Source organism: Erithacus rubecula, assembly GCF_903797595.1.
Source record: "Erithacus rubecula genome assembly, chromosome: 3".
Classification (NCBI taxonomy): Eukaryota; Metazoa; Chordata; class Aves; order Passeriformes; family Muscicapidae; genus Erithacus; species Erithacus rubecula.
In genome coordinates, this window is record NC_136689.1 from 89873663 (window position 1) to 89895240 (window position 21578).

A 21578-nucleotide genomic window follows, 5' to 3' on the forward strand; every position below is an offset into this window, starting at 1 on the left:
GGGAAGCCAGCTGCAGCCCACACCCTTCACGCTATAAAATCCATGCCTTTGAAGAAGGCGACACCAGGGCACTTAGTCCAGGTGCCCCATGAACTGTGAAATAACTGCACTTCCCTGCTTTTCCTTGCCTGAGCAAAGGGGAGGTGCCCCCTGAGGATGCAGTTCCAAAGACACCCCAACCATCCCCAATGCTCTGCTACCCCTGACTTGGAATGAGCTGTGCAAACCCCCACACCTTTGCATCTCAGTGTTACCATAACCTGAGAAACCCCATACATGGAAGCTTAGAAAGTTGAAATGCTCCACTTACCTCTGGTCTTGAGGGTGCCACAGAGAGGCAGTCACATGTGTGCAGCCAGAATACTTATCCCAGAGCATAAAACTCCCTCCCACACAGGAAGAAACAACTTCAGACATGAAGGCAGGCAGCCTGAATCAACGGCTGCCACTGCCAACTATGTGCAGGCACAAGTGTTTCACCTGGAAGAGCAGGTGAGAACCAGATTTCTCTTCCAGATCCACAGTTGCTAGAGGAAGTGCTGACACCCCCTTCCTTCCTACCAGGAGTTTTGCAAAACACCTGTAATTTCATGAGGCTGAGTTTTTTCAGACAAGCTTGCAGTGATGGCAAGGCACTTTAATTTTACCCGAAACACAACAAGAAGTCAGAAATCACATGGACACAAACTTGATGGCACAGACACTGAGCTAGTCTGATGGAGAGGCTGGGCACCTCACAGGACACAGCAATGGTGACCTGGCTGACCAGGCAGGTGGAAGTAACAGTGGCCTGCACATTTTTTGCAAGTCCTGGTAGGTGTCTGAGGAACAGAAGAGCATGCTGAACCAGGCCAGGCCTCATCAGCTCCCTGATAATCCCATGACTTACCTGCAATGAGACCAAAACCATCAACAGTCTTATCTGTCTGTAACCAGTATCAAACTGTAGAAACTCACAGCTCTTTGTCACCAGTGACTCCAGAGGAGGTCAAACACACCAGCAAAATAAACCCTGTGACTCGCTTAGTCATCCTTTATGAATAAATCATGACATCCAACCAGAGTCCATCCCCACAGATAGCTAAGGGTACATGAACTCCATCATTTGTACACAAAATCATGGCTACCCAATTTACCTTTAAAAGCATTACTGACTACTGCTTAGAAGAAGCACTACTGCTTTTCAGTCATGACTCACTGCCCAAAATAAAAGAAGTTACTTTGCACCCTTAGGAACAACAAAACACTTCTAGCTGATGGCCACAAGTCATGCATTTGAAGTTTTGTCTGACTTGAGGTATCTGCTGAAACTGAAAACTTCAGGAATGGACTTGTTCAAAGTTGTTTGCCTTGGGTCATGTAAGTATTAACTTCCCAATTTTCATCAGCAACAATTAAATTTGCGAGGCAAAGATATTAAATAATGTGCCTCTATGAACTATCGAATGTTATCATCAGAATAGTTCATCTCTGCTTTTTGCCATTGTGCATTACAAAACACAAAACTTATCTAAAACCTTGAGAACATCCAGAAAAATAGGGTGGCAATAAAATCTCCTTCCTACAGAGATAAGTATTCCAGGCAGCACCATTTCTCCTTTCTGGACGTGCTTAAATGTTCTTACATCAAATACACATTTCAGCATTTTCATACATTCATTTTTGATGAAATGTCATGATTTCTCTCTCAGTTCTATGGAGAAACTTTTAAATGTTAGTTGAGATTTGAGATGCCAAATGTGATCGGGGTATCACAAAAACAACCCAACAAAACAACCCAAAACAAACCAACCAACTAAAAAATAAAATAACAGTTATTTTCCACTTGATATCCAACATTAGAAGCACTGCTGTCCATTCTTATTGTTTCTGAGCAAAGAAAAGTCATGCTTTTTAAAATAAACACATTACACTGGAAACTCACTAAACTCATTAATGATTGTGGGTATTTTCAGTAACACCACTTAAAAGTAATTCTTTGCTAATTCCTAAAGTAATTTCCCTCTCCCCAAACCTAACTTGGCATAAAGACAGAACCATTAATAAACAGGTGTTGATTGATAAGAACTACCTTGTGATTTCCTCTTTTCTTTGGAGTCCAAAAGGGCTCTTGACCACTCTGGGAAACCCCTTTCAGCAAGAGAAATGTCACACTGGTGCAGCAAGAGACCTTGCTGACTTCTGAGTTTATAGACAGATGGTACTGATGCCATACTGATTTCCCTTCCTTGCCATGCTCCAGAGAAGCAGCTTAGGTTACCAATCAGCTGGAGGAGCTGATCCCCTTTTCCTTATGGGGCTGAGCAGCAAGCAGGACAATAGGAAAACCAACAGTAGGATTGCAGACAAATAGCTGCACCATATATTGTAAGATGGAAGGAAGACAGGAAAAATGAAAGAACACAAATTAACCCAAGCAGCATTTTAAAAAAGAGCTGCCAACCAAAGCAAATGTAAACACTAATTGAAGTTTGCTCTGTAACTCATGGAAAGTGGTTGTGGATTATAACCCAAAACCATTTTTTATATAGAGACCTGTCACCAGCTGTTTAATGTGCTCAGACTCTGCTCACAAAGCAGTTCTAGCAGTGTGTAGCCAAGAAGCAGCATTTCCTATTTCTAGATGTATATGTTCATGCTTTCCAATTCTTATGTTCAGACAGAGAGCCCCACTGGCCTTCCTCCAGCAAATCTGTAGCCACCAGGAACCTGGCTTACAGAGGATTTTTTTTTTTAAATTGTGAACACATTTAATTTATGAAGAGAAACATTTAGTTCCATCGGTGTTGAAAAAAAACCTGTGCATGTGGAAAAGCAACAGGTGCAGGTATAAATCTGAACAAAATCTGCAACACTCTTCAAAACAACTCCCTATGTCATGCTAAACAAGCAGGGCAGATACAACTGACTCTGTGAAACAGGGAATTTGTGAATGATCCACCTGCAACAGCTTAACCAGATTCAGTAACTGTTTAGCCAGAAATCTGGCCAGCTTTCTGCCATTCCTCTCCCAGGACAATTACTCAGGAACATGCACACAGAGTTACTCTCAAATGCTGTCCCTCCATAGCAGGTCACAGAGCCTCCTTAATTGCATCCTCCACACAAACCACACTTGATTCTCCCTCTCTGGCCCCCATCAATGACTGTACTCAATTAGCCCTGTTTACCAAGATGCAAGCTCAAGCATGTATCAGACCAGGCTGCATGAGCTTCCTAAAGTGCTGGGGGAGGTGGGGAGTCAGTGTACAAAGGTCCCCTGTAACAACCTGTTCTGTCTCAGAGCACATGGAGAACAAAGAAACTCGCTCCAAGCACATTTCAAATGCAAATATCCAAAATATATTCCTTTTTAAAATTTTGACTGGGATTAAGATGTACTTTTATGTCTTCTGGACATATAAATATGAATAGAGTGCTTTGAGTCATAGCAAACAGGATCAAAAAGATGCACTGTAAGACACCCTTTGTGCTGTCTTGTAAGTATGAAACAAAAACCTAAGAAGCTTCATTTTTTCATAACCAGGTAAAAACAAGCACTGAGCTCATATTGCAGAACAAATATGAGGTTAGCTCTTGTACAAAGCCTCACTTTCCATTGTTTGTGCTCTATTCTCATCTTCCTAGCCTTGGAGGAATCTTTTCACTTACTCAAAGCAACAAAACCTCTGATAGCTGCACGTGCCCTAGTGCAGCTTTTGCTTTCAGAAAATGAGGTACACTCAAGAAGGTGAATGAAGCCTTCTCAGAGGCTTTCATGTGAGCCATGTATGCCTTTTTCCACAGAACACCACCTCTCTCAGCAGGGAGGGCTGCCCGAGCAGCTGAGTGCTTCTCTCTGTACTACACAGCAGGGCCTGACAAGGAGCTGTGGATGCTCTGTGAAAGCATCTGGAAGCTGAACTCTCCTCACACTAGCCTGTAACCCAAGGATTTACCTGGAAACTGCTGCCTGCTGTCAGCAGCACCCGCCTGATTTATTTTTTTTTTTCAAAAGAGAACTTGACACCTGGCTCCACAAGATGGTAGTTTGGATAATGTTATCACAAAAAGTAGGACCTACTGCCAATATACTAAGGCTGATAGCCAGTTCATTTGAACAGGGCAGTGTGGTGCATTTTAGTCATTTGGATTCTCAAGATGTAGCTTGGGCACACTATCACAAAAAGCAGCACCTACAATCAGTTTTAGCAACCCTAAATATTTTGCAGGGAAAACAACACTATTTTGCAGGGGATCTTGGCCATCCTTGGTGTGGTATGCTGTCCAGGTGCTGTGCCAATGTTCAGGAGGAGGTGAAATCCAGTAGCATTTCACTTAACCTGAGTTCTGCCAAAACAGCTTAAGCATTATTCCCTCCCCCAGACCACACTTGAAGAGGAGTTATGCTGGCAGGTTGGGAAGCCAGCAGCTGAGGGAGAAAGAGAGGGAAGGCTGAACAATAGAACTTGTTGGCTGTGGCTTGTAGTCAGAAGTGCAAGCTGGACTATGGCACGGGTGCTGAAGCACAGAGCTTCTCCTCTGAAGCACTTCACATTGCACACACAAATATGCAGGCTTCTGTCTACACAGTAAAATTCCTACAGCAGGAACATACTGTGAACAGATATGGCATTTCATTCTGCAACACATGTGCAGAAAGCTTTTTAATGAAGGTCTCCATCATCCTAAAAAAGAAAGTGGAAATACCAACATCTGAGAGCAAAGTGAGGTAGGAGAATAATCCAGTATAAACAACTATAATGAAAAATGTATTAATTCTACAGCTAGGCTATAGATCTTAAAAAAAGAAAGTGCAAATCATATTTTGCTTTTCTACTTATGCACTAAAAACACTTGGATAACTACAGTTCATTTAAGCAAGTTTCCAAAATAAATGTAGGCAGAAAATGTGTGAAGAAAATGCAAGGCACAGAACATCATGGCCTCTCCTCTATGTCCTCTTTTTTCACTCATCCCATTTAACATCTTCTCTGTACTATGCACAGCAACCCAAAAATCCACTGTCCCTCATCTCTGAGAATATTTTTATATAAACAAAAATTTTTGTATCAAGTTCTTTAGTGTACCATGCATACAGAAGTAAAACATCCAGAATCAATCATAATTTTTTAATGGATATTTTAAGTTTGACTATATCAGACCACACCACTGACAGCTATGTCTGCAGTGTACACTTCAAATGACAAAGAGAGAAAAACAGGCTTTGCTTTCACGAGGTGTGCAGATTTGCCACTTGTGATACTCAGTGGGGTTAAGGACAAGAGGGTTTCTGGTGCCCAGGAACTGTCCTTTCAACTCAACCATGCTTGGTCACGATTCAGCCTCCTCAGGTGCCTTGAGTCTGAAAAGCTGGAAAGACCCCAGATACACATCCACACTTCTAACCACTCTAAATTTAGAACCTCAGTGAAGTTGCTATTCCCTCCTTCCCCCTTCTCCATGATAAAGGCAGCACCAAAAAGGAACACACAAAAACCAACCAATCTGGCCCACGAAACATGAGCTACATTCACAAGACAAAAATAGAAAGCTTTCATCTTTCATTATCAGACACTCTACCGCACAGCACAGGAAGCTAAAGCTTGAGGCAACAGTAGGTTTCAAATACTCCTCAAAACAGGAGCGAGGCTTTCCTTTTCTCCTCTGTGAAAGGCTAAAAGAAGTTGGCTTGGCAATGACAAAAAACATTAGAGTCCAACAAGCCTCTCCAAGAGCAATCCAAGGAGGCAGTTATTTAAGCAATAGCATCGTCCTCACTTCATAAATTCTCCTATTCAAAAGGACAGTCCTTGACTCCTCACTTCTTCTGATTCTAAAACTCTACATTCTAAAACTTTGAAATAATTTTAGATCTTTAAAAGTTTAAGATTTAGTCCTAGCCCCCAAAGGAATTCAGAAGAAAAAAAAAAAAAAGAACAGAAAAATGCAATTTCTACAGAGTTGACACTTCATGAACTCCAAAAACTGTACTTGCTTACAGCCCTCCAGCTTCCATCTGTTAACAGCAGCCTGCATTGAGTGGGGTTTGTGTCTGCTCCCTAGGGTTTGGGAAGGCCAGATGGAAGGCAAGGAAGGACCTGAGGAAAGCAGAAACACTGTACTGCTCCTCTGTCATGGTGTGTCAGGTTCTTCCAGAAGTCCCCTCAGCCTCCATCTTTACAGTCTCAACAACAGATTATGAAGCCATCTGCTGAGCTTCAGTTTTTTAAAATGTTTTTATTTTAAGAGAACTTGTCACCACGCAAAGTCACAACTCTTCCTCAAATACACTTTTTTGTCATGGCTTGATCTTTTTATCTTATCTATTCTTACCCACTCTGTAATTCCCCAGAGAAACCAGAAATGAACAGGTTTCACTGACCTCACTAGCTGGGGAAATTGTGATTGCCAACCTGAATGGACTTTAACACACTGCGAACTAGAAACTACACAAGTAATTCAAATTTGTCTGAGTGAGTCAGCCTGACTCAGTTCCTCATTCACATCTAACCCATTCCTAGCCTTACTACACATTCAGAGAACATCTTTTGGGGTTTATCATATGTTGAAAAATATCACATTTCAATACCCAGATGTGTGGTTTTGCCTCTTTTGTCCTGGCAAAATCCTGAGACATAGGAGATAAATTGCTGCCTGCTTTGTTTTTTTTATTGAAAGAGTTCAGCACAAGCACAACTTTCCTTCTGGGCAAAAGGACAAGGTGGCTGGCAGTCTTGCCTGGTGAATGGTACATCACTGAATGGTGGAGTGAGCACTGGGAAGAGGAATTATGGCCACTCCTGCTTAGCATGGGTGCACACAGAGCCATATTGAGGAGGAGCAGGAGAAATGTTCCATTAGGGTGGAAAGGGAAATTAAGACAGTTTATATTTCCCATGGCATTGCTATGCTTACTTTTAAACAACAAAATGAAAATTTCACTTAGGCATCCCACAACACTTGTGCAGAGCATCCAACATCAAGTGGGCTGCCCTACAGCCCACTTTCAATAGTCTCAAAATGGAATAAACTTTGTTATTTTACAGCCTGGGAAATTCAAGATGCCTTTATGGCAAAGAACATGAAAACAACAGCAAAATGTAACAAGTTTAATCCATTCAAAACTAGAAAAATCTCAGTAATCATCATCAGTGCATTCTTAAAGAACTGACAAATGAAATTGCAGGACTGGGTGTAAGGGCTTTAATAAAACTATTAAGTAAAGGGTGCTATATGATCTGAAAATATTCAATAAACACAGTAACTAGATTTGAAAAAATACATGACAGAGGAAGTTGCAAGCAAAGCCACAGAAAACTACTGCTCACAAAAAACATCTCAATAGAAACACAGGGCATTGGAACACATTGCAAAGGCAGCATCATTAAAGAAAGTCCAAAGGAAAGCAGAATAAGACACAACATCAGCTTGCTAACACCAGTGAGAAAAATCACATCAGACCAACACAACTTTATTACTCAGTGTTGTAACTCATTTTCTAGATGAGGGAAATAGTAGCTTCAGGTGAAAGAAATGTTAGGTTTAACACATCTGAGTACTCTAGAACATGAGCCAGTGTTACTGAGGACACTGGAGGTGGAAATAAGTGATTTTAATGTGGGAAGGAAACCTGTTATGAGAGACAAAATGAGGATTAGATAGAGACCAGACTATTACATGAGTCAATATTTCACCTAAGACACTGATACAAAAATCCTGAGCATTAAGTCTAAAGGCCTCACCAGCAAATGTTTGAGGGAGAGGCAACTCCTTGTGTGACAGGACACCAGAAAAAGATTAGTGCATTTGCATTCTAAGGGGACTGTAAAATGTCTTTCTTACTGATACAGTAAATCTTGAAAAAGACAATAACTATTTAAATTTTCAATTATTTTAACTGGGACTAGAACCAAGTATGGTTAAACTACCGACAGCACGTCAGGAATTGGAATGCTCCCTGCCACCAGGGAAGAAAAACACAAGATGGGTACAGTAGAGGCAAGACCCTTACAGACAGGGTTTGTTTAACACATGAGCACTGTATTATGATGTGATATGCCTGTAACAGCAGGAAGTACAGCCAATGAACCAGTCCACTCTTGCAAATGTTTTTTTCATTGATCAATATTTCAACATATTTTGATGCAGGTGCCTTTTTTCTCTTCCACAAGAGCTTACTCAAACAGGTAGTGATATAGTAAAACTTGTCAGAAGACTTTCAACCTGCACTAACTTTTCAGTTAAATATGCCTACAGTGTGACAATACTTGAAGAGCTTCATTTTTGGGGAGGGGAAGTAGAGCTGCTTTGTTTGTTTGTTTTAAATTACACTTCCTAGCTTCAGTCAAGTCTCAAAAGCATCAGGAATCTCTACAAGAACAAATTCTGGGACTGGGTTCAGGGCAGCAATATCCAGAACACACCTTCTCCTCAAAGTGGCAGAGGCTAAAGGGGATGTAGCACAAGTCTAGTTAATGCATTACACAGCTGAAATACAATGATGACCTCACTGACAGAAAGAGAGGTCTAATAAGAGTTGGAAAAAGTTAATTTTAATTATGGCACTGTAAAATCTTGATTTTCATGTAAGACCTCTCCTAGATATCTAAATTTTACTTCAATGCCCAGATTTGTTACTCCCCACAGACTAGCCTTTCCTATTGCTATTTGTCTGTCTTTGGTGGAAGTCTGGTGGAATTTTAAAAAAATTCTTGTGCAGTCCCACTAAACCTCTGGGATTCTGAAGGCCTGTAGGTGTAGCTAGACTCAGTTCTGTGCAGGTAGGTCCAGCAGCAGCTCTCACAAACTGCCTCCTGGATCTACTGAATTTATATCAGATACATATATAAAGCAAAATTCAGTTACAGAAGAACATTCCTACTAACTAATGTATCTCATTAGAAAGCTGGAGAATGGTAGCTGCAATGATAGGAAAAAGATTTAATATGAGTATTGAAAAAATGGCTAGCAAAAAACACCCACCCACACAGATCCAGAACAGCATGATATATGTAAGGTGGACAGAAATAGCTGCCAAGGATGATGTGAGCAGTAATAGAATATAATCAACAACAACAAAAATCCCAGAACAGTTGCTCAACTTACAAAAATAAAAGAATCAAAATATCCTTAAAATGAGTCAGTAAATTGGATCTTATTTTTTCCAGTAAATTGCAGTAGCAGGAACAATTACATTCCCAAACTGGAAGTTATTGTTTACTTTATATAACACTAGACCCAGAAATCTACATTGAAATAACATGCACTTTAAAGTGAGCAATTTTTATTTATTTATTCATTACCAGTATTTAAAACAAAAACACTTCTAGATTTCCCTGTTGCAGAAAAAAAAATGCTGCTGGAAAGTGTAATATAATGAAATTAATACCTTTCAAATTCATAATAGCTCACATCCCCTAAAAATAGTTCACATTCACTAACAGAGGAAGTAGAATGGCAAGATGGTAAAGAAGCAGAAAATCAAGTTCATGTAGCAAGTGCAAGCAGATTTCTATATCTTAGCAGAACTAATAAAAGACGGACTGATAAGAAAAATTACCCTGGAGTTTCAAACAGCACAAAACTGCCAGATATAAATGCTTCAGCATTTGCACATATCCTACAAATTTAGCCATAAAGATACATACTACACTTCCCTACAGCCTGCTGCAATAATTGTAATATAGAGTTTAAATCATTTTTGGATGTGTTTGGGATCTCACAGAGAAATCTGTTCTTTCCAAAGTGTATGACTTGCAGCACACCCCAAAAACCAAGAGAGCAAAGGAAACTTGCTTGCCATTCCCTGAATTTACTATCTCTCTCTAATATATATATATATATATATATATATATATATATATATATATATATATATATATATATATATATATATACACATATATATTTGTATGTATTTATACATACAACACCCTGTTATGAGACTTATAGTTTTTGGCATTCCTTTACTTACTCCTGTGTTCTCCATCTACTGAATGATTAGGGAACAAGCTACAAATGGGCTCTATCATCTAACAGATCAGAGCCCAATGGAGATGTCCAAAACCTCAATTTGTTCAGGACCTTGCCAGGAAATCCATACAAGTCCCTATACTTCAGAGAACCCTGATAATCCTTCCTTACTTTGTTTATTTTACAGCCTTGGGAAGGGACAGTGCCTTGGGCAGTGTGTAGCTGTGCCTAGATGGCATGAACTGCTGCACTACTATGAAGCTACTGTTCATAGCTTCATCTCCTCCTTTCTGTACTACACAGTTTCTAGTATCCAAGCTGGCGAGGTTTAGGCTTACCCAAGAATCCCTAGCCATTATATTTAACACTGTGGAAAATTGCTTTTGGATTTCTAGATTCATTATAATTAAAAATAAGAGAAGAACAGGTCACACTGAAAACTCATAGTTTTTCCAGACCAGAACAGAACACTAAGTTAAATGTCCTGCTCTTACCTACCCAGGAAACCCTCAGGCAGTGCAATGCTTTGCCAATTCCACCCAGCAATTCCAGCAGCTGCCTCAGTTCATGGCTCTGGCTCACCTGCTTTGAGGGACCAGCAGCAGGTCCTACTCGAGATCAAAGGACAACACAGCACAATGGGGTGGTCTCCATTAAACAAGAGCCTTCCCATAGACAAGGCTCCTTCAATGTGTCAGCATTAACACACATTAGAAATTGTACACAATGGGAAAAACTGCTTTTTTTGTATGAGAGAAAGTTTGACAGGCAACTTGGATGTGTTGAGTGTATTTGTTTGAAATTTCTTCTCCTTAATTGAACTTTAGATTTTTAAAGGCAGTCCAAACATATATCTGTCTTGAAATCCTTATTCAGGGGATATGCAACTCATAGAAGAATATGAATATACAGTGCATATGGAATCTGATTTAAAAGCAGAAACATTTGTTTGATAACCATATTACTTAATAGCCCATGGTTTTGGCTGATATATTGTTCAGCTGAAATACTGAGACAGTTTGGAGACAAGCTGATTCTGATGAAGGCTCAAAGCACCTCTTATATTCATAAAGGAGCCATTTCACAAATGGCATCATATTCCTTAGCATGTTTATCCTGAAGAGCATTCAAGCCCTAATTAGGAACAGAGCCACACTCTGCTAAAACTGAGAAAAAAATATATTTAGATATCATCTATCCCTAGTGATCTTGCATGAAGACACATAGCATATGGCACATGAGAAAATCAGAATAGGGGAGGGGGCAGAAGAGAGAAAGAGACTGTTAAAAATACTTCAAATGAATACTTTAGTGAAAAAAAAAAAAAAGTTTAAAAATGGGAAAAACCACAAACACCACCAAAACATTTTGTCAAGAGCTCAGCATTTCATAAAAATATGCAGAGATGTGTAGGCATTTTAAACTAAAATGACATTGATATCGCTAAGTTAATTGCTTTGTCCTCTATCTTTGCATTCACAACAGTAGACCATCTTAGTTTTATTTAGTACCTTAAACTATTAATTATTTTCTTAAAATTTAACACCACTACTGAAATTCAACCTTTCAACACATACACACCCCCAATGGTTTTTCAGAATTCTCATTTTGTAAATATTTCCCAAAAGACCGAATGGTTTGTTAGGGATTTTCTTTCTTTTTTTTTTTTTTTTTCTTTTTTCATATAAGAAAACACTAATTTCCTGTTGCAATGCTAGAAATTTTAAAAACACAAAATATGAACAAACTGCAGTATTACCACAAGTCAAGGATTCCTACTGCAAGCTAGTGACCTTTTAGAGGTAACTGAGAATTTCCATGAGCTCACTTCAGGCAGAATTGTGAAGGGATGTCAACCTACCTTTCACCATTTTACTGCCAAGTCTCATAATATCCAGTGGTTTTCATAAATCCCACATCCTGCTGTTACTAACACAGTTATATAAGAACCCATTTTATTCTCCAAAACCACCTGAACACAGACTTCAGTCTTGCAAGAAAACCTTGTATATATTACCATAGTCCACTCTAAAAGCTATAAAATCAAAACACAAATAAAACCAAGCCACTGCTTTAAGAGCAAACATAAACATCATAAACTTCTCATCTCCTAACCCAGAAAAAGGTCAAGTGGATAAACAGAATTCAGGAGGTGCTGCTGCACAGATTTGAAATCTCTTTGGTGAGAGAAAGAAGGCTCCTAGCATAGTTTCCTGTACTCTGTTCAGGGACATACCCAAAAAAAAACAGGCAAAATGCATTGGTTTTAGAATGTGCTGTCCTGTCACTTGATTATAAGCTCCTTTGGCAGGCTGCTCTAGAACATGGCCCTGTACAGAAACACTCAAGCAATGCTGAGCCCCCCAAGCAGCACACAAAAGCATTCAGTGCTTTCAGGTCATGGAATCTGCTTCCCAGCCCGCTACAGACCCCATGCCCAGCCACTAAGCCAGCTTCCCAAGGAGTAAGTTGATCCACACAGAGTTCTTACATCCTGTGATTCATGCTGGAAACAACTTGGCCAAGTCTTGAGACTGGGTTATCCCATTGCATCACCCCTCAGCCCTGGTGTGTGTAAAGCAAGGGGAAGGTAGATCAGGAGTTCAGCAGTGGAGAAGCAGCAAGGAGGGTCCCTGACATGAGACCCAGCACAGCTGCAGCAAGTATGGCTGTGGAGAGCCCTCATCCCTGCTTGGGACACTGGCCAGGATTTACACCTGGTCTGATTCAAGTTGCACAGCCCCATCTATGAATGTGGACTGCTCACAAGCTCTCTGTAAGGCTAGAAACCAAAATCATCAGCCATTGGCATCTAATCACCACCTGTCATCTGGTGTGTGTGGCAAAGGAAGCTGTTAAAATGAATGGGGTAGTGGCCTCCAATAAACATCTCCACATAAACTGCAAACCACGTGCAGCTACCGAGGAAGCAAACACAGAACTGAAGGCAAGCACACGCTCTGTGACACAGCCATGCTGTAAAGGTGAGGGGGCTGCTGTGCCAGGCCCACAGGCAGCCCCCCATGAAGTGCAACAACAGGATGAGCAAGGAGCCACCACTGTGCCCTGACAGATCACCCTTGAGGTGCTTCTGCCTCCCACTCTGTCCCAGCAGGGCAGACAGGACTTTATTTACATTCTTCTTTACGACTGAAGTAATCTCAGATTTTCAGAGAGTTGGTTATAACCGCATCTCTGTAAACAAGCCTGCAGTGGCTCTCGTGGCAGGGAAGCAGCCAGGTCTGCTCTCAGAATAATGCCACCATGCTTGGCTGCTTCCATCCCAAAAGTGGGTGGGACTCCAGGCAATGGATGTCCTCCCCACACATCCCTGTGTATTCCAAGCAGCCATTGCCAGATGAGGAGCCACCATCCACAAGGAAATACCAGCTGAGCACACACCTGGCCACCGTGGGGACTTCTTCATCAAGAGATGCCACTCACCTATCGAGGAATCACTACCACAAGGGGAAAAAACAGACTCAGGCAACCAAGCGGCAGAAGTTACTTCTGACTTTGCTCTCACTTTTTTGGCATTTCCTTGCGTGTTTGACAGGTATTTTAGATACATGCAATGACCACTTGGAACCTGCCAGCCTGGGTGCCACCCTCCCCTTGTTGTTTATCTACATCTCACTACGGCAACTCATTCAGCAAGCTGTTACACTAAGCATAAAAACAAGCAAATTATACAGTAGATAAAATGCCAAGCTCATCTTGCACTGCCAGCTCCATTTGGGAGAAAAAAGTGATGAAGTCTGCATGCATATAATCACAATAATTAGACACTTGTAACCAGCTGAACATCAGCATGCATGCTGAAATTAAAATTGCCCAGTTTGAAAAACTAAGAGGGCAGGATCTGTGCAGTCCTATCTTGTAGAAGAGGGAGGAAGTATTTTTTTTTTTTGCTAATTCAGCTCCTTCTCAATGAAAACCCCACAGCATTTACCATTTATCACTCACTAGAGAAGGGCTGTTGAGTTTGTTGTACATTAACACGTACATCATAAATAATGGTTTAAGTTGAAGAATTTAAAACTTGGCTTTGAGTGGCCAGACCTACATTTGAACAATTTAATAGTGCTGTGTTTTTTCAGTTTGGGTTTTTCAACATTTGATTCTCCTGATAGCATTAAAAAAATACCTCATTTCTAAGCCTGCTGTGTTTTTTAAGCACATATTGTATAGCTGCTCACTGAGAAAGCCACTTCAAAAAAGTCTTTGTGATTTGAAATGAAAACCTAACTAATTCCTTGGTGTTTGTTTTAAGTGTTCTCAGAATTAGTAGATCAACAAATGTGTAAATCCAGCGTAGAATCAATCTTTGGTATTGTTTTTTGTCACATAAGATAATCCCTTTTAAAATAGCCTGTTCATCCCACAGACACTACTGCTGACTTCAAACATCAAAGTAACTCCCAACCAAAGGATTCAATAAAGTTCAAAATTGTCAACCCACACTTTTCAAAATTTCCATCTTTTATTGTATTTTTAAACTATATGTCTTAATCTTCCCTTTTACCCACTAAAGCAATGAGTTAATTTTAAGAATATTTCTTACTTACTGCAAAGACAAAATAGCAAACAAAAATTTGTTCTGTTTAGGACAAGGCAGTAACTAATTTTCTGTGGACATGCCAGCCAAGTTATCCTGAGATGGGACCTAGAAGTAAAGCTAAGAGTAATCTCAACTCACTTTTTTTAAAAAAAGAATAAAAATAATTCTTTCTCACTTTTTGTTTTCATACATTCTTATTTTTCCATCTCACATTATCACAATGTCTTGGACCTACATATTTTCAAACCCACAGACTAGAAATGTCATAAATTTTACATAATCTATAGGGAGCCCACTTCTCCATTCACTGAGATTTTGCAAGATATCTGTTTGAAATAATTTATTTCCTATTGAATTCTGTAATAGCAAATTAGCAAAAGGCTCAGAGAAACGAGAAGAGATTATGAGGATATAACTTTATTTTGGAACTGTATGTTTCACATTGTCATACTTCACTGGGTAAATATAGAACAAATTAAGTCTTCATGAAGGAGACTGAAAAACTGCAGGAATTCTGTTGTAAGAGTAGCACCAGGTCTAAAAGTAGTAAGACATGATTACAAGAAATTGTAAACAAACAGTTTGTGAGACCAGATTCTCTCCTACTGTGTAGAAAGAGTACTTCCACATACAGAGATGGTAAGTCAAGCTGAACTACTCAAAATACAATTGCAAACAATAATTGTTTAATAAATCCTGGAGGTCTTCCATTTGCTGAAAAGCAAGAAGTAAAGCAAAGAATTCCCTGGCTAAGAAACTGGAGTAGCTTGCATATTTGCTAACAGACTGCTTAGGCCTGTAGCTCTTCTTGTTAGAATTCACATAGCACTTCTAAACACTTGGCCACCAAAAAAGAAAAATGCATGAGATACATCTGTGCAAGAGATCCTATCCAACCAAAGGCAGCTGGTTTTGAAATTGAAGAGGTTAATATAAAATAGCTGTTGCTGGTCTTCATCCTTGGCCAGCCAAGAAATGGGTGAATATGGATGGGTACATCATGAGCAGTTGCTTTACTGAAAGATGCAAGATCCAATGATCAGCACATGTCATGGCCAGGATAAAGCCATTAGGAGCCACAGTTGCCTTTCCCACCCTACAGCCCCATCAGGCTGTTATTCCTGCTGCACACATCTCCATAAGGCAGCAGCTCTCACCAAGGTTTGTGACAGCTTCCCTTCTTCATACAGCTTGTGTACACAGTGAGATACTAACATGTCAGGGAAAAAACAGTGCAAAGCCAATGGCTACACACATGCAGCAAACAAAAGTTTAATGCTAGTCAAGCAGCTGTGTGACACACAGGCATCAGACCCACTGCTCAGCCATCCAGCAAACAGGATAAGGACAGACATCACAGATGTTCTGTGTTTGTCAACAGCTTCAGTGGCCCTGTGAAACTACTGCAGACACAAATGCTCAGAAGAGACTATAAAATACCCATCAGTATACCCCAGGCTGGGACAGTTCTTTCTTTCCTGAGAGTTTATTTTCCAGGCTTGTCAAAAGGCACCTCGAGCTGTCTGAGCCCTGCCAGAGTGTAAAGCAAACAGGCAAAGTCCTCTGGAGTTCGTCTCTTTAGAAGTCACCTGGGGAAACCCAAGGACACCTACTTTTCTCAGTGTTTATGTTAAGCCTCAGGAACAGTTTTGCTGAGACAAAGCAGTTTTGTGCAAATTCACAGCTCTGAAAACACCAAAACCTTCTGAAACGGTCAGAAGAAAAACCCCGTCTTATTATATACTGCTTTTTATCACCATTAATAGCCCAGAACAGAGAACATACTTCAGCAAAATATAGGCAATGTTTGATGCTTCCTAGCACAAACAATGCATGGAGGAACCCCACTGCCAGATCATTTGACACACCTTTATTAGCCATTCAAAAGTAACTAAATAGACATGTTCAAACGTTTCTGTCACTTCAGAGAACAAATGGTTTCTTTCCAACCTTCTTCCTTGCCCTCGCAAAAGTTTGCTCAATGACAGATTATCAATTATTAACTAAGACTTAACACTGATAATGTTCAGATAATAACTGCCTAGGAAAAAAAAAATTACCCCAAGCAAACATTACTTGCAAAGACACCAACAATAAACCTGAAACAACTCATACAGCACAACTAAGTCTCTAGCCATAAAGATTTTTACCATTTTAAAAAATCAAGAAAAAACTCAGTAAATTCTTTAACTCTGTCCTGAGAAGCCCCTTGAATGCATAACCCTATGCTGAAATACAGATACTGCTTGAATAGCTGGATTTCAGCATGTGCTAACCTACTTTGCTGAAATAGTGCCCAGGTAACTTATAAAAAATTTATGCTGTATTATATAAACAACTGCCTAACATAAAAGTTATGTACTTCACTAGACACCCAGGCTTCCTATGTTTAGACCTAAAAGAAATACCTGCATCTGTTTAAGAAACATTAGCATACATTGAACTTGCCAGTGATTTACAAAATCTGCAAGTTATTTGCACCCCATGTGGTCACATACTTTTAGTCTGAGATTTAAAGAAAAGAAACAGAGGAGGGACATGTAGCACATTACAAACTTGTTCAGGAACTTTCTCTTATATTGGTATAGAAAACAGTCAAAAACAACCTTCAAATAAATGGAAGAGGTCAACTAAAGGACATTTTAACCATTGGCAGGAATTACAGGCAGCAGGCCTGAAAAGCAAAGAAATGCCATAAAAGTGCTGTCCAGTTTTCTCTTCAGCCAGTTCACCTGGTTTTCGAGCTCCCATAAATCATTCCTCAACACTACCGTAGCTTGCTTTAAAAACCTCAGAAATTAAGTTAACCTCGGCCATATGGAAAAGTGTACCATCAGTCAGTGAAGAAACACTTTGATCCAATGGCACCATTCCCGAGAAAAGCCTGCAACACTTGGCAGAAATGCAACGTTAGACTTATGCTTTGAATGCTGAGCCTGAAAAAGCAGGAATCTTGCCTCAAAAAGGCACTAAAAGAGTAGAAAAACAAGTTTAACAATCACTGATTTAAAGAATAATTTATATTTAAATAAATCACTATTTCAATAAACTCCCAATATACTTAGCAACATATTGCTTGATTATTTTTAAGCTACCAGCGTGGTTATTTCATGAATTCTAATAGCTTGCCACCAAGTATACAAAACTTTAATATGGGGAGGCAAGCAAGGTGATTTCCACCCAATCCTGTGCAGCCAGGGAGATTATGTGGTTCTTGCTACAAACCACCTGCTTTAAAAAGAAGCATCCTTCTTGATTATCTTTTTTCCCCACTGCATTACCAAGGGCTTCCTCCTGGTTTAACTCCTCCCTGTAAGACCTCTCTAATAAAGGGCTAATCCAGAAGACTATGGGCTCTCCACAAAGTATGTCCACACAAAGTCAGGCAGTTCACCCCAGGTTACATGAGTGGCAGGAAAGAAGATACACTATCCAAACTTGAACAAATAAAAGTCAATCATCATTTCTTCTTGGGGATTCAACATGCAGCCTTTCTGGAGGTAGGGCCATCCTCAGCAAATGCAGCTGTCACTTAAATGTACTTAAAAGGGCTGATTTTACTTTGAGGGATTCAAATGCAAGTCATTTGCTCTTATTACTACAGTGAACAATTTGCTAGGAACTACAAGCACGGGAGACATTTATATAAAATCAACTTGACTGAAATTCTACTCGGTGTGCTTCTTTTAGCACTCTGGTTACTTGATTGTACATAATAAAGATTTAAACAACATGGTATAATATAGGTTTTTTAGAAAAAACTAAAGAGTCTAGAATGGCTATACAGGAACATGTAGGAAATATACACTTTCCAAAATAGACTGTAACAATTGCACACTGAAGCTCTTCACAGCAGCTCCCTACTTTGCTTAGCTTTGTATCATGTATTGTGTATAAGCATATAAAGCAGGATTTGGTTATTTGTTAGCCTACATCTGGACCCATTTTTCCCTTCAAAACATGGAAACAGTGGATCAGTGTAGAAAAATGCCTGTGCCCAGTGCAACATCCAGGAGCTGTCCTGACAGTCAATCCTTCCCCTGCCACCTCTCCATCTCTTCCTGATACCCCAAAGCCTGCCAGGCTGAAAATATTCTCAGTCCTACTTGTTTCACTCTATTCTTGCAGCTTTCAAATAGCAGACATTGGGTGCTACTGTACAGAGTATGAAAAATAACAATAACAGGAAGCAGAAAGAAAGAAAAAAAAAAAAAGGTATTGGAGGTTTTTTAATGAATTCAGTTTTTTGAACTGAATTCAAACACATAAATCAAATCTTCACTAAAAGAGCCCCAAAAAACTTCTCTAAAATAAATTCTGTTATAAAAAGGGAAAAGTGCTGTAAAGGAACAAATTAATTCAGAAAATAATCATAATTATACAATACTTACTGGCTTTCACTGCCACACATTTAGCAACCTAAACTTACACAAAATAAACAGTTAATAAAACCTGTTGGACAGCCGACTTATGACCTTCTTCCTCCATGAGTGCAGTAGCAGAACATCTAATTAATTCAAAAATCAGGCATTTCCCTGCTGACACATCAACTTTAGGTGGAAGGTGAGCTGCTGGAAGGCAGAGCAAGCCTGGAATTTGCTGCAGATTGACACCTACAAGCTGTGTGGCTCTAAGAACTTTGGACAGAAATCTTTATTGCAGATTAAACATGTTCAGGTTAGCGACATTAGAAGGACTGCACTTTTAAAAAAAGAGTAAGGGGAAACTTCCACAATTGCTGTGGATTCTTTCTGGATTTTTAAAACTACTGATGGTAATGAATTTAATTTAAACTAATATCATTTAATTACTAAGCATTATAATCATAGAATTGTTTAGGTTGGAAAAGACCTTTAAGATCATCCAGTCCAACTGTGAACCCACCCACTGCACTAAACCAAGTCCTCAAGTGTCATGTCCACACCTCTCCTAGAGAGCTCCAGAGATGGCGACTCCAATACCTGACCAGTTTTTCAGTGAAGAAATTTTTCCCCATATTCAATTCAAACCTCCCCTGACACAACTTGAGGTCATTTTCTCTTGACCCATCACTTGTTACCTTGGAGAAGAGACCGACTCCCGTCTTGCCACAATCTCCTTTCAGGCAGCACTAGAGAGTGATGAGCTCCTGCTAAGCCTTGTCTTCTCCAGGACACACACCTCCAGCTTCCTCAGCTGCTCCTCATCTGCCTTGTGCTCCTTCCCCATCTCCATTGCTCTTCTCTCAGCATCTCAATGTCCTTCTTATGTTCAATTTTGGGTCACTCTCCACAGCATTTGTGGTGTGGCCTCACCAGTGCCAAGTAGGACAATCACTGCCCCAGCCCTGCAAATTGTGATAGAGGCTGTTTGCCAAAAGAGGCTGCATGATACCATAATCAACTCACTCACTAGGTTTAAGAGAAGCCTTGTTCTTTGATGTACAAGAAAAGTGACTGGTCCATTTACAAAATATTCTTTCCTCAAAGTGTAGTTAAAATGATTCAATAATGTTAATGAGCGACTTCCTTCATAAGCAGAATAGAAATTAATAGAAAGGTTTATAGCTTTATCCCACAAGGTAGGAGAAAATTCACCAGCATAGTTAATTACTAAAGGGAAAAAATACTCCAGGGTAGCTACAAATTTGGAATTAATGCTATTTCAGATCCAAAGAATAGGAATTATCTAACACAGATGGACGTCAACTACTGCACAAGCCTGACGCTTTCAAGAAAACTTGTCTGTCAAGAAAAGCCTTGGATAGGTTCTGAAAACTTAAACAACAAGATCACTTTATTTTCTCAGCAAATGGTACACATTTTCAGATAGAATTAAAAACCCAAATCAAACACACTCCTAACCACAAACCTTGAACCAAAAAGCCACTAGTATTTAAAGCAGCATTACTTGTTGACCCCTTAATATAACAATCAATATTCTATAGAACAATTTTTAAAGCCAATGATTAGTTGATGAAACATGGCATAATATTGAAAGGAGTAAGATGAATGTGTCTTTACAAACAGACCATGAAAATCTGCTTGTAGATAGGGCCAGGAACTTATAGATAAGGAAGTAACTGAAGAAACTATCAGTTCTAGAAAATGTTACTAATTGACACAGGCTGCTGCTCAGCCAAGGCCAAGGTTTATGGAATTATAAACAGGTTTTTTTCTTTTCTCTTATATAAAAAAAAAAAAAAGGAGGTACATATTAGAGGGGGGCATAGAGTAGGTGTTTTGGGAAGTCTGTATCTTCTGAGTACCTCAGCCATTAATGTGAATCCTATTTGAATTCCACAAAATCCTTTAATTGTGACTTATAGAAATACTTTACTCCAATTAAAATTTAAAATTTCTATGGTACACTAACACTTAAACTCTCCAATATAATTACATCTTCTGTATGGCATAAATTCATTGAAACTTTGAGAAAAAGGTTTCTATTACCAAAAAATATTCATGTGATATTTCAAAGACTTAAATTAATGGCTAATAAAGTAGCAATAACCATGAAAAAGGCAGTAGAGCACATAACATATAGCTCAGAAATACTTTACTGAATTTAAGTTTGGCTTTCTAAGGAATGCTAAGTGTCACTGGATTTATGATGTATAAATGAGGAGAGGCTGGTTCTCAGAACTAACAACTTGATGTTAGATTTGTGAATGAACTGTTAAAGACAAGAAAAAAATAGATGATGAATGGCAGTAGTCTAAGTAGTAAATCTCACAATGAGGAACATTGACAGCAAACCACCCAAAGCTCATTCCTCTGCTATTCACAGCCTCCAACTTGTACCAGTGAATATCACAGGCACCAGAGAGTTTGCTGGAGAGACAACAGGCAGTAAGGGTTTGGGGTTTTACTCTGCACATCTTTACAAGGGTTATTTTACTCTTCAGAAAACATGAGTGGAGGAGTTACTAAGTGAATTTCAGCTCATTATGGAATGCTTATCTTGGGTTTGTTCAGAGAGGTATTCAAAGACTTTGCTGAAGCTGGTAAAATGTCTGATGGCCACCTCAGAGGCCAGCCTCTCCCCACTGAACTGAGCAAGGATGTTTGTTGGGATGAGGCAC

General features: G+C 39.6%; 1 protein-coding gene across 2 annotated transcripts in view; it reads right to left on the minus strand.

The window, feature by feature from the left end:
• Positions 1-21578, minus strand: part of CARMIL1 (capping protein regulator and myosin 1 linker 1) — a 186513-nt gene that overhangs the window by 128199 nt on the left and 36736 nt on the right. The window lies entirely within an intron of this gene.